The 14,574-nt window shown below is 33.4% G+C and overlaps 7 non-coding genes across 7 annotated transcripts; all 7 read left to right on the top strand.

Moving 5' to 3' along the window:
- The first annotated feature begins 4,282 nt into the window (after positions 1–4,282).
- Positions 4,283–4,389, top strand: Trnal-caa (transfer RNA leucine (anticodon CAA)). Its single transcript has 2 exons — positions 4,283–4,320; positions 4,344–4,389. It is a non-coding gene; the product is annotated as a tRNA-Leu (tRNA).
- Positions 4,390–8,480: 4,091 nt separating this feature from the next.
- Positions 8,481–8,583, top strand: Trnai-gau (transfer RNA isoleucine (anticodon GAU)). Its single transcript has 2 exons — positions 8,481–8,518; positions 8,542–8,583. It is a non-coding gene; the product is annotated as a tRNA-Ile (tRNA).
- Positions 8,584–8,832: 249 nt separating this feature from the next.
- Positions 8,833–8,904, top strand: Trnat-agu (transfer RNA threonine (anticodon AGU)). The gene has a single exon. It is a non-coding gene; the product is annotated as a tRNA-Thr (tRNA).
- A 1,302-nt stretch (positions 8,905–10,206) lies between these two features.
- Positions 10,207–10,278, top strand: Trnat-agu (transfer RNA threonine (anticodon AGU)). Its single transcript has one exon. It is a non-coding gene; the product is annotated as a tRNA-Thr (tRNA).
- A 472-nt stretch (positions 10,279–10,750) lies between these two features.
- On the top strand, positions 10,751–10,857 carry Trnal-caa (transfer RNA leucine (anticodon CAA)). Its single transcript has 2 exons — positions 10,751–10,788; positions 10,812–10,857. It is a non-coding gene; the product is annotated as a tRNA-Leu (tRNA).
- A 656-nt stretch (positions 10,858–11,513) lies between these two features.
- On the top strand, positions 11,514–11,585 carry Trnat-agu (transfer RNA threonine (anticodon AGU)). The gene has a single exon. It is a non-coding gene; the product is annotated as a tRNA-Thr (tRNA).
- Positions 11,586–12,059: 474 nt separating this feature from the next.
- On the top strand, positions 12,060–12,166 carry Trnal-caa (transfer RNA leucine (anticodon CAA)). The gene is made up of 2 exons: positions 12,060–12,097; positions 12,121–12,166. It is a non-coding gene; the product is annotated as a tRNA-Leu (tRNA).
- Positions 12,167–14,574: the final 2,408 nt, after the last annotated feature.

A 14,574-nucleotide genomic window follows, 5' to 3' on the forward strand; every position in this document is an offset into this window, starting at 1 on the left:
ATAATAGAAATATATAATTATGGGATTCCCTCTTGTGGACTCAATGTGAGAAACTTTAAAAGCTAGTTTTATGGACCACGTATTAGTCTCGGGTTCTTATCCACTTTGGCATCACTTTTCGTTTATTCACATATGCCTACGCCAAATGTAACATGAGAAAATGTAGTTGTGTCTTAACTAATTCGTCATTTATTATTTGCTTAAACTTGTATTTACATAGCTGATTTTTGACTCAAACATTTAATCCGTGACCTGTAACGAGTTCGATTTCCAAAAGAGCCAACGAATATAGCGTGTCAGGTTTGTTTTTCAGAACTAGATATTCTACTCAAAATTTGCTAAGGATCACTTTTTATTTTGTTTCGCATAATCTTCAATTTTGGATTACGTTCATTTTAATTTGTTATTTTGCAGGCTTTGATATTAGAATGTGTGTTTTTGATTTTATTTTTATGTATTGAAGTATCATTGATGCGTGATGCTGGCTGAATCTAGCTAGGGGTGATTTTTGAATGTTTTTGTGCATGTGTGTCAGAATTGAAATTATTGTAAAAGTCTTCAAACAGTGAAAGGATCTTTTCAATATCGTGTATGGTTCCAATTGGCATTGATTACTGATTGGCATCGCCTTCTCGTGCTGCATATAAGCCCACGGATGCTGTCTTGTGGGATTCGAACCCATTCCTCTAGGAAGGGCTTGTCGTAGGTCCTGGATTGTGATAGGCTTGACTGGGCGTGCAGATATTGCAACCTGAAGCATGTCCAAGACATGCTCTATGGGATTGAGGTCCGGAGACCTCGCAGGCCACTCTATCCTGACGATTGTTTCAGCTTGGAGGTACTCATTGGTCACCATGGCTTTGTGAGGTCTGGCATTATCGCCCATTAAATGAAAACTGGGCTATTGCACCAGCATATGGGCGGACGTATACATCCAAGACCTCTCTTACGTATCTCTGAGCTGTCATAGTGCCGTTATCAATGATATGCAGATCGGTCTTCCCCTGCATGCTGATCCCAGTCCAAACCAATACTGAAGCCCTCACTATAACGATCATGGTCTGCGATGCATACTGGTGCGAATCGCTCATTGGTTATTCTCCACACCCGGGCACGTCTATCTGTAAAGTCTACACAGAATCTAGACTCGTCTGTAAAGAGGACTGGTATCCAGTCATTTTAAGACCAGGTTATGTGATATTGTGCCCATTGGAGACGTGCCTGGATGTGGTTGCGCATCAATGGAATACGAATGGCAGGTCGTCTCGCCTTCATGCCAACACTATGCAGTCTGTTTCGAATGGTTTGAGTTGAAGCCCGAACCGCTGATGCATTCTGCAAGTCATTTTGAAGGGCCGTGGCCTTCATAAAGCGATGACTTCGGCTTGTACCACGATAAAACGGTCTTGTGCCTGCGTAGTAGCCCTCTGCCGACCTCCCCTGTATCTGGGGATAACATCACCATGCATTTGGTAACGGCTCCACATCCTGGCTACAACGCTCTGTGAAACGCCAAGCTGACGTGCCACGTGACGTTGTGACGCTCCTACTTCCAGCATCCCAACCCCCCTATTCATTTCTTCTAAGGTAAGACGTCTTCTTACGTGATAGCTAGCCATTTCAAACAACTTTCAATATGAATGATTGAGCTACAAGTGTAGATTCGAAGTATGTTCACAATGTGATTGTCAAGTGCAAGGCCAAATGGGTATTTTTTCGTGGGTATTGCTTTTCATGAGCAAATTAGCAAGCCTGTGTAAACAAAATCGATAATACATGCTATTGGTTATGTAGAATACGCACTCATATATAAGAAAACACAAGCTGTTTTGTTTTTAATAATACAAACTTCAAATTACACATACTATAAAAAGTGATCCGTAGCAAAATTTGAGCAGTATATTAGTCTCATTATAAGTTTAGAATTAAGTATATTCATGTAGTTCTCTACAACCAAAACAGTAAAGTTGTTGTTGTGTGAGATTTTGTTAAATAATGATTCTTATGTTTTGTAAGTAAACTAAAATTGTCAATTTACAAATATGTTATTAAAGTGTATAGTTACATTTTCAATAATAATTTATATATATATATATTATTTTTTTTTAAATACATCTTTAACTAAAACATTTAGTTGCCAGGTTGTTCATACACGTGACGTAATGTCTGCCTACACATTAACCTTTAAATCATATATATTAAATTTCGATTAGGCTATAACGATTCCCATCGGCCGGTTGAATAAATATTGCTATCGGCTCTATGGCTCAGTGGCATAGCGCCTGTCTAGTAAACAGGAGGTCGTGGATTCGATCCATGTTGGGCATTGTTTTACAAGCAAAACACTTACTTTTGCAAATTATAATATCATTTTGTTATCGTTCTAGTTTTTTATAGTTAAAAATAAAGTTTTTCTTTAATTAACAATATATCCCATGTTTTATTCTCATATTTAATCCCTTACTTATCATGAGTTTGATTCCCAATTAAGCCGACGAATAAAAAGTATGTTAGGTTGTGTTTCTGATCTAGGTTTTAGTCTAATGAAAGTTTATAAATAATTAAATACACATAGTTCAAAACAATCAGAACAGTTTAGTTGTCTGTTCTTTTAAATATTTGTTAACGTATTATTACTTATACATTTTAAAGGGATCTTTTCACGGTTTGGTAAATTGACAAAATTGAAAAAAGTTGTTTCAGATTCGCAAATTTTCGGTTTAGTTATGATATTTGTGAGGAAACAGTATTACTGAACATTTGCCATAGTCTCATACAGCCATTATATGCATCTTTTGACGATATAAAAACCTAAAAATTATTAAGCGTTGCAACGCGAAACGATTGAATAATTTGGAGAGTTCTGTTGTTGTCGTTCAAATTTGTGAAACTACGAAGATTGCTTAAATAACGTATAAAATACACATTTTAGATATGCTTGGCAGGATGGCTCAGTTGGCCAATGCGTTTTTACTTCAGGATTCCGGGGGTCACTGGTTCGAGCCCTGCTGCGGGCTTCTTTTGTTCCTTTTTTAAATTTTATTTTTGATTTTTTACTGGAGCTTTTAAAATCTAGTGTTTACATTTATCAATATAAAGCATTAAATGACCAACTTCAAAACATGCCAAAATCTGTGAAAATGCCCCTTTAACTAAACTTTAACTGTCAATTTACAAATATGCAACAAAAGCAAATAGTTGTATTTCTACTGGTGATTTATACTTTGTACTATTTTTTTAATAAAATGCACATTATACTAGGCATTTAGTTACCTGGTTCTTGAGTGACTGGATGTCTAACAACAGAATTACTTTACAACCACATAGTAAATTTCCCCAGACGATGTTATCTTTCGCATAGGAAGATAGAGAACTTGCTTGTAAGTTAACTATAATTGTCAGTTAATAGATATGTAAAAAAAGGTGTTTGTTATAATCCGTTGACTATTGATTTTATGTTGTGCACTATTTCATTTGAAAATGCATCTTATACCAAGACATGTATTGGCCTGTTTGTTCAGACACGTGACTAGATGTCTTCCAACACAAAAATCTTATAATGACGTAGTACATTCCCACCAGGTTACATTGTGTCACACCGGTCTTACTGACAATAACGTAGTGACGTCACCATCTAGGTATAGAATGACCAGGTTAAGATATCTTACGCGTAATAAGATAGCGCTATTAGGTAAAGTAAACTATCGATGTACTACATAATGCATGGTTGTCGCTATCATCGGCTCAGTGGCAGAGGCGTGTCTAGTAAACAGGAGTTCGTGGCTTCGATCCCCACTGGAGCCTTGTGCTTCAATACAGGACGTAATTTTGTAAAGCATATCAATATTCCTTTGACGTTACAGCGCTCAAAATAGTTAATTTTAAAGGATTTAATAACAATTTCCATATTTTAGTATACACGTATATCACTATTGTAGCTTGTGTTCATTTCAGATCGATGTGTATAATTTTCTTTTCGATATCCAAACGTAATGTTATACGACTTGTCTGTGCATATAATCAATTGCCAAGATGGTCTAAATCGCCAGACTTAATGTGGTAAAAGTTTATAAATAGGATTTTCGAACACCTATTAGATCGTGGGTTCGAATCCACCTTAAGTATTACTTTTCGTTAATTCACATTAAACCAAATGCCTAAATTTAAGCCATTGGTACTTAATATAATGGTTAATCAATTTAATTCGATAATTTAATACTATTTAGTTCGATTTCTAATCTACCTTTTTATGTCATTCAATATGTATCGAAACAATTAACTTGTCAGGATGGCCGAGTGGTCTAAGGCGCCAGACTCAAGATTATCAATCTTTATAGCGAGTGTTCTGGTCCACGTTTGTGGGCGTGGGTTCAAATCCCACTTCTGATACATTTCATTTTTAATAAGCATTAAGCTTTTAAATCATGGATATTTAGTTGTTTTTTTAATCTAATGCTGAATTACCTCTTGAGCATTTCAAACTGATCCTTCATTATTTATCTGTTAAAACTTGCAATGACATATTTGGATCTTGAACGACCATATTGTATCCTCTATGTCGTCATGAGTTCGGTACTTAATGACGCCGTGAAGACTCAGGGACGATCTGAATATAAACTCTTGAATATAAGCACGTATACATATTATAATCGGCTCCATGGCTCAGTGCCAGGGCGCCTGTCTAGTAAACAGGAGAACGTGGGTTCGATCCAAAATGGAGCCTTTTAACATACACACAAGTCGTGTTTTTGTACATAATGTGAACATTTCGCTTTTGTTTTATTTTTTAAAACTTCATTTTAATAACAGTAACTGTTATTTCCAAATCATAATATGTCTCACTCTTGTAGCTTGTGTTAATTTCAGATTGATTTGGATAATTGTAAGCTAGATTTTTCAAATAGTGATACAATTTATGTGTGCACACATTTCTATTGTCAAGATGTTCTAAGTAGCCAGACTCAATGTGACAAACGTTAATATCTAGTTTTCTGGACCAGGAAGTAGGACTTGAGCTAGAATCCACTTTGACATCTCTTTTTGTTAATTCAAATACAACCAAACTGCACTTCAATTAAGTACTTGGTAAACTATATAATCGTTAATGATTAGTTTATTGGTATAAATATAAATTGATTAATATCTAGTTTCTCATCTACCTTTTTTATTTTATGAAATATATGCAGAACCCGTATCAGTTGTCAGGATGGCCGAGTGGTCTAAGGCGCCAGACTCAAGATTATCAATCTTTACTGCGAGTGTTCTGGTCCACGTATGTGAGCCTGATACATTTATTTTTTTATAAGCATGAAGCTTTTATCTCATGGATATTCACTTTGTTATTTAATCTAATCCTTATCTACTTATTGAGTATAGCAAACTGATCCGTCACTATTTATTTGATTCAACTTGCAATGGCATATTTTGATTTTTTAACTAAAATATTGTATCCTATACGTGGTCACGATTTCGATCCCGAAGGAACCAACGAATATAACATCTGTAATGCTTGTTTTTCCAGAACAAGATACAAGGCTCAAATATATTTGAAAATAATCACATTTTTCTAAGTTCAATACAATACCGAAGGTGTAGTAGTATTACTATGAAATCTGTTAACATATATTTGTGTGCGTTTACCTTGTTAGTAAACTATAATCAATTCACAAATGTGGAATTATGCGCACATTGAAGAAGAGGGGGTATATTGTTTTGCTGGATGTCGGTAGGTCTTTAGGTGTGTCGGTAGACCGGTTGGTTTCCGATCAATATCCCGTCAACGAACTGACCGATTGGCTTGAAACTTCACATTTGCATTCGCCTTAGACAGTGGATGACCCCTACTGAAATTGGAGTCACTATGTGAAAGGTCAAGGTCACTTGGACAATAAGTGTGAAAATCGTTTCCGATCAATAAATCGTCAACGAATTGACCGATTAGCTTGAAACTTCACATGTGCATTGGCCTTTAAAAGTAGATGATCCTAATTGAAATTGGAATCACTAGATCAAAGTTCAATGTCACTGTCAAAATAAGTGTGAAAATCTTTTCAGTCAATAACACGTCAACAAATTGACCGATTTGCTTGATACTTCCCATGTGTTGGACTTGGACAGAAAATGATCCTAATGAAATTGAGGTCACTAGGTCAAATGTAAAGGTCACTGTCTCAATAAGTGGGAAAATCGTTTCTGATGAATAACTCGTCAACGAATCGACCGAGTGACTAAATATTTCTCATGTGCATTGGCCTTCGACAGTAGATGATCCCAATTGAAATTGGGGTCACTAGGTCAAAGATCAAGGTCACTGTCACCATAAGTGTGGAAAAATGGCAGATCAAAAACTCAATAAGTGGGAAAATCGTTTCTGATGAATAACTCGTCAACGAATCGACCGAGTGACTAAATATTTCCCATGTGCATTGGCCTTCGACAGTAGATGAACCCTATGGAAATTGGCGTCACTAGTTCAATGCCCTGTTTGGGGGCATATGTCTCGGACCGCGGAACTCTTGTAAAAAAGTAGTGTTTTATTTTCCCTATAGATTGTAAGCCTTGTAATAGTTTATTTGGAAGTGCAACTTATGCCAAGACATTTAGTCATCTACTTGTTAAGACACGTGATTATATGTCTTTAATTACAACAAGAAATATCTTTAAAAAAGATATACGGCGTTGATTGTGGTTGCAGTTAATGAAAGGTATAGACTTCAATGAATGAGATCAAAGATAGCCAATGTCTTTTTCTGTGCAGTTCTTAGCTGCAGCAAACGCAGTACGGGATGATACGCGGAGTTTTCGCGGCTTATTTTACATTATTACATATTGCTGGTCATAAACGTATAGATACAAAACAGAAAACCAAAAGAAGAATGGAAGTGAAATTAAAACATATGAGTCAATCGGCCACACGCGAAGTATCCGTACATATTTTAAATATTTATACGCGCGTTCTTCGAACAAACCTGTTTTAGTGGTTTGTCTGGCGTTGCTATTTGATTCGATTATTAACAGTATCGAGAATCATTGCGCTCATGCTTAAATCATTAGTCAACATGATGGCATAATTCTTGTTAAATTAATTAAAAATAATATTTATCATGGTATTGTTGTAAAACACATTAAGAATCTATTATTTACATACCATATGATATCGCTGGATATCTTCATTTAGCATCTGTCTGGTCTAAAGAAAATTCCAGTTCACCTAGTTCACGCTATAGCGTCTTTATTATGTAACGATTATTTTCCTTGCCGCGAACTTCGATTAGCATATAGGGTAGAGACGCAGCGATGACCTGTATGTAAACTCTGACATTCACACACAGTGGCCGCAAATTGACCCGATATACCTCGCGAGTTGAAATGCAATGCATTAAAGTGAGTCTTCGCTTCCACTGCTCTCTATACTTTAACATGTTAACATGTTGACAGGAATATGGAAGTTAGTACTAAATATGAGAACATAGCCTTTAAGTGCAAAAGTTTTAGCGCTGAAAATCTTCTGAAAATAAAAGGTGGACGCACAAACTGTATTGATGTCGAGATTGAGTGTAAAACTGTTCTATCTATTAAGCCTTTTCATTATATATAAAATTGTTTCATGCTGAACACGCAGTAAAACAGTGTTACAAAGACGCGGACATGTTTCCAATGTTCTGGTCGTATTCTCAAATCAGCCAATGCAGTTAATGAAGTGTATTCATCTGTACTTGGCCGCGGGAAGTTTTATTTGAATTCTATTGGACGCAAAGGTCAGGCTAAGTTGAAAAGCTGGCGTATACAGATAACGCCGAAAAATCTTTCAATAACATAGTATAAATTCCCCATGCTATGTTATCTTATGCGTAGAAAGGTTGCTCTCTTCGATAAAGTGATCCTACACAATTTATTGAGTATTCATATCGGTTGTTTGTTTAAGTCATTATCGGCTCCATGGCTCAGTGGCAGAGCGCCTGTCTAGTAAACAGGGGTTTGTGCGTTCGATCCCAACTTAAGCCTTTTAATTTACATAAACGACGTGTCTTGAACATAATGTGAACATCTCGCTTTCGTTTTATTTTATTAAGAGTTTTGTATGATGAAATTAACTGTTATTTCCAAATAATAATATGTCTCACTCTTGTAGCTTGTGTTAATTACAGATTGATTTGGATAATTGTAAGTTCGATTCTTTCAAATTAAAATACACTTTATGTGTGCACACATTTCTATTGTCATAATGGTGTAACTAGACAGACTCAATGTGAGAAACGTTAAAAGCTAGTTTTTTGGACCACGTATTAGGACTTGGGTTAGAATCCACTTTGACATCTCTTTTTGTTAATTCAATTAACATCAAATGCACTTCCATTTAATACTGGGTAAACTATATATTCGTTTATGATCAGTTTATTGTCATAAATTGATTAATATCTAGTTCCAATTCTCATCTACCGTATTTATTGTATGACATATATGAAGAAACCGTATCAGATGTCAGAATGGCCGAGTGGTCTAAGGCGCCAGACTGATGGTTATCAATCTTTATAGCGAGTGTTCTGGTCCACGTGGGCTTGGGTTCAAATCCCACTTTTGACACGTTTCTTTTTCAATTCATGTTGGTCGTTTGTATAAATATTATTATCGGCTAATACATTTAGTCACCTGGTTCTTAAGACACGTGAATATATATGTCTTATTTACAAAAACCTTTCAATCACGATTATAAATTCCCCATGCACTGTTATCTTATGCGTAAAAAAGTAGCTAGCTCTCTTCGATCAAATGATAATAATGATAAATAATTTATTGAAAATTGATATAGGTCGTTTGTTATAAATCATTATCGGCTCCATGGCTCAGTGGCAGAGCGCCTGTCTAGTAAACAGGAGATCGTGGGTTCGATCCCCACTGGAGCCTTATAATAGTCACAATAGACTTGTTTTGTTCATAATATGAACATCTCGCTTTCGTTTTTGTATTTCATTAAGAGTTTTGTATTATGAAAGTAACTGTTATTTCCAAATAATAATATGTCTCGCGCTGTAGCTTGGTTGAATTTCAGATTTATTTGAATAATTGTAAGCTCGATTTTTTCAAATTATGATATACTTTATGTGTTCACATATTTCTATGACATTATGGTCTAACTAGCCAGACTCAATGTGAGAAACGTTAATATCTAGTTTTATGGACAGCATATTAGGACTTGCATTAAAATCCACTTTGAAATCTCTTTTTATTAATTCAAATAACACCCAATGCACTTTCATTTAAGTACTGGGTCAACTATATAATCGTTGATGGTCAGTTTATTATTATAAATTGATTAATATCTACTTCAATTGTTCATCTACCTTTTCATTTTATGAAATATATGAAGAAAAAGAACCAGTTGTCAGGATGGCCGAGTGTTCTAAGGCGCCAGACTTATCAATCTTTATAGCGAGTGTTCTGGTCCACGTTTGTGTGCGTGGGTTCAAATCCCACTTCTGACACATTTCATTTTAAATCGCATCAAGCTTTTATCTCATGGATATTTTCTTTGTTTTCTTAATATAGTCCTTATCTACTTCTTGAGCATATCAAACTAATCCGTCAATATTTATTTGATTCAACTTGTAATTATATATTTGGATTTTGGAATATTGTATCCTCCACGTGGTCATGAGTTCGATTCCCGAATGAACCAACGAATATAACGTCTGTAATATTTGTTTTTCCAGAACAAGATACAAGGCTCATTTAAAATTGGAAATAATCAACTTTTCTTAGTAGAATACAAAACCAAAAGTGTTGTTGTATTACCATGAAATCTTTTCACATATATATATATATATATATATATATATATATATATATATATATATATATATATATATATATATATATATATATATATATATATATATATATATACGTTTACTTGTAAGTAAATAATAATTGGCAATTGGAAAATGAGTAATAAGTGTATTGTTGTATTTTCACCATATATTGTATACCTTGTATTTTTTCTTTGAAAGTGCAAATTACACTAAAACATATAGTTACCTGGTTGTTCATACACGTGACTAGATGACTTTAAACACAATAACCGTTCTATCATGAAGTATAAATTCCCCTTGCTATGGTATCTTATGCGTAGAAAGGTAGCTCTATTCGGTAAAGTGATCTACACTATATATTCGAAATGCGTAATGGTCGTTTGTTTAAATCATTATCGGCTCCATGGCTCAGTGGCAGAGCGCCTGTCTAGTAAACAGGAGATCGTGGGTTCGATCCCCACTGGAGCCTTATAATATACACAATAGACTTGTTTTGTTTATAATATGAACATCTCGCTTTCGTTTTATTATTAAGAGTTTTGTATTATGAAAGTAACTATTATTTCCAAATAATAATATGTCTCGCGCTGTAGCTTGGTTGAATTTCAAATTTATTTGGATAATTGTAAGCTCGATTTTTTCAAATTATGATATACTTTATGTGTGCACATATTTCTATGACATGATGGTCTAACTAGCCAGACTCAATGTGAGAAACGATAATATCTAGTTTTATGGACAGCGTATTAGGACTTGCATTAAAATCCACTTTGAAATCTCTTTTTGTTAATTCAAATAACACCCAATGCACTTTCATTTAAGTACTGGCTTAACTATATACTCATTGGTGATCAGTTTATTATTATAAATTGATTAATATCTAGTTCAAGTTTTCATCTACCTTTTCATTTTATGAAATATATGAAGAAAAAGTACCAGTTGTCAGGATGGCCGAGTGGTCTAAGGCGCCAGACTCAAGATTATCAATCTTTATAGCGAGTGTTCTGGTCCACGTTTGTGGGCGTGGGTTCAAATCCCACTTCTGACACATTTCATTTTAAATTCGCATTAAGATTTTATCTCATGGATATTTTCTTTGTTTTCTTAATATAGTCCTTATCTACTTCTTGAGCATATCAAACTGATCCGTCAATATTTATTTGTTTCAACTTGCAATTATATATTTGGATTTTGGAATATTGTATCCTCTACGTGGTCATGAGTTCGATTCCCGAATGAACCAACGAATATAACGTCTGTAATGTTTGTTTTTCCAAAACAAGATACAATGGCTCATTTAAAATTGGAAATAATCAACTTTTCTTTGTTGAATACAATACCAAAAGTGTTGTTTTATTATCATAAAATCTTTTAACAAATATATATATATATATATATATACGTTTACTTGTAAGTAAATAATAATTGGCAATTGAAAAATGAGTAATAAGTGTATTGCTGTATTTTCACCATATATTGTATACCTTGTATTATTTCTTTGAAAGTGAAAATTACACTAAGACATTTAGTCACCTGGTTGTTCATACACGTGACTAAATGACTTTAAACACAATAACCATTCTATCATGAAGTATAAATTCCCCTTGCTTTGGTATCTTATGCGTAGACAGGTAGCTCTGTTCGGTAAAGTGATCTACACTATATATTCGAAATGCGTAATGGTCGTTTGTTTAAATCATTATCGGCTCCATGGCTCAGTGGCAGAGCGCCTGTCTAGTAAACAGGAGATCGTGGGTTCGATCCCCACTGGAGCCTTATAATTTACACAATAGAGTTGTTTTGTTCATAATATGAACATCTCGCTTTCGTTTTATTTTATTAAGAGTTTTGTATTATGAAAGAAACTGTTATTTCCAAATAATAATATGTCTCGCGCTGTAGCTTGGTTGAATTTCAGATTTATTTGGATAATTGTAAGCTAGATTTTTTCAAATTATGATATACTTTATGTGTGCACATATTTTTATGACATGATGGTCTAACTAGCCAGACTCAATGTGAGAAACGTTAATATCTTGTTTTATGGACAACGTATTAGGACTTGCATTAAAATCTACTTTGAAATCTCTTTTTGTTAATTCAAATAACACCCAATGCACTTTCATTTAAGTACTGGGTAAACTATATAATCGTTGATGGTCAGTTTATTATTATAAATTGATCAATATCTAGTTAAAGTTTTCATCTACCTTTTCATTTTTTTAAATATATGAAGAAAAAATACCAGTTGTCAGGATGGCCGAGTGGTCTAAGGCGCCAGACTCAAGGATATCAATCTTTATAGCGAGTGTTCTGGCCCATGTTTGTGGGCGTGGGTTCAAATCCCACTTCTGACACATTTCATTTTAAATTCGCATTAAGATTTTATCTCATGGATATTTTCTTTGTTTTCTTAATATAGTCCTTATCTACTTTTTGAGCATATCAAACTTATCCGTCAATATTTATTTGTTTCAACTTGCAATTATATATTTGGATTTTGGAATTTCGTATCCTCTACGTGGTCATGAGTTCGATTCCCGAATGAACCAACGAATATAACATCTGTAAATTTTGTTTTTCCAGAACAAGATACACGGCTCATTTAAAATTTGAAATAATCAAATTTTCTTTGTTGAATACAATACCAAAAGTGTTGTTGTATTACCATGAAATCTTTTATATAATATATATATATATATATATATATATATATATATATATATATATATATATATATATATATATATATATATATATATATATATATATATATATATATATACGTTTACTTGTAAGTAAATAATAATTGGCAATAGAAAAATGAGTAATACGTGTATTGTTGTATTTTCACCATATATTGTATACCTTGTATTATTTCTTTGAAAGTGCAAATTATGTATGCATATGAGATTTACACTTTTTTTAAATAAATACAATAAATACAATTATTTGCTCTAAGTTTATTTTAACACAGCTAACAATTTTAAATAAATGCCAATAGCATTTGCTGCAATTAATAAATTCCAATAATTGTTCCATTTGTATCCTTACATAAATAAATCAGCAAACATTAATTTGTATTCAATACATCACGAGCATTTAAAGTTTCAGTGCGCATGGTAAGTGATTCTTTTATAAAAAGTGATATTTTAATAAGTTCAGCTCTGTTACTGGATTTAAGTAATTCTAAATATTTGTAAACTGATGGCCTTATATAGTATTTACTTTTGATATATTTTGTTCTTATTGTTTGGTATCTAGAGCACACACAAACAAAATGATATTCATCTTCTATATCGGTTGTGTTACAAATTAAACAGTGTCGTTCCTGTCTTGGTGTATTATTCCTTGCATATCTACCTGACTGGATACGTAATGGATGTGCCGACATGCGCAATCTACAAAAATAAAATCTTAGACTTTTTGGGAGAACATCAAGATATATTTCATTCTCTAGCGTTTGTTTAAATTGCATATAGATTTCTAAAACAGAGCTCTTTTCTAGGGTACCAAACCATTCTTGTTTAAAGGTGTCAATTACTTGTTGTTTAAAAATATGTACAAATTCTTTAGGGTTAATAGTATGAACGTTATTAAAAACATCTGCAAAACCATGATTTTCCAACATCAGCTTTATATGATAAACCCAGTTACGGTGTCCTTTAGAACAGTTATTAAGTGATTGTTCGTAAACCTTTTTTAAAATAATATTTTCTGTAGATACCAGCTTAAACCAATAATTTAACATACGGATGTACCTATTTACATATAGTGGGTATCTACCCAAGTCACCGTACACTGTGGCATTACAAGTATTAGGTTTAACATTTAGAATTCTTCTACAAAATTTTAAGTGTATTCTTTCAATTTCTGTCGCTTTTGAATATCCCCATGTTTCTGCTGCGTAATTTAACGTAGATCAAACAAAGGCATCGAATAATTTGCAATAAATTCTAGGTTTTAAATCAAATTGATTACACTTACTTAGTAAAACACTCATGGCTTTAAGCGCCTTACCCACTAAATGCTCTTGATTCAGATTAAAATTACCAGTATAGTTAAACACATTCCCTAAGTAATTAAAAACATTAACTACTTCAATTTTTTGCCCATTATAGTGCCAATGTTCAGATTCTAATAAACCTCCACGTTTCCGAAAAACCATAATTTTCGTTTTTTCAACATTAACCTTTAAACCCCATGAATCACAGTATTGATAGAGCTTATTTAAAAGATACTGAACTTCAGTAGGTGTTTTGCCTATAATGGCCATATCATCGGCAAAAAGCAAAAGTATTAATACAATATCATCAATAAGTATACCAGATTGAACATCTTGTTGTAGGAACATTTCTAAATCTTCAACAAATAGAGGAAACAATAATGGGGACATTACCTCCCCTTGGCGTAAGCCAACGGCATAATTAAAATAATCAGAGTAGTTAGTGCATGATTTAACACATGATTTTACATTAGAATACATATCCTTAACAATTCTTAAAATTTTGCCCTGTATTCCAGATTTATACAATTTTAGCCACATACCATTTCTATATATTGAATCAAAACATTTCATCATATCAACAAATATAACATAAAGCCTTTTGTTTTCAAACAAATAATTATGAACTAGTGACAAAAGAATAAATATTGCGTCAACTGTAGAGCGCCCCTCGTGAAATCCAAATTGGGCGTCAGAAATTATATTATTTTGTTCACATACATGCTCAATACGTTTATTTAAAACTGTAGTGAATATTTT

The sequence above is a fragment of the Dreissena polymorpha genome, chromosome 13 (genome assembly GCF_020536995.1).
Source record: "Dreissena polymorpha isolate Duluth1 chromosome 13, UMN_Dpol_1.0, whole genome shotgun sequence".
NCBI classification, from domain to species: domain Eukaryota; kingdom Metazoa; phylum Mollusca; class Bivalvia; order Myida; family Dreissenidae; genus Dreissena; species Dreissena polymorpha.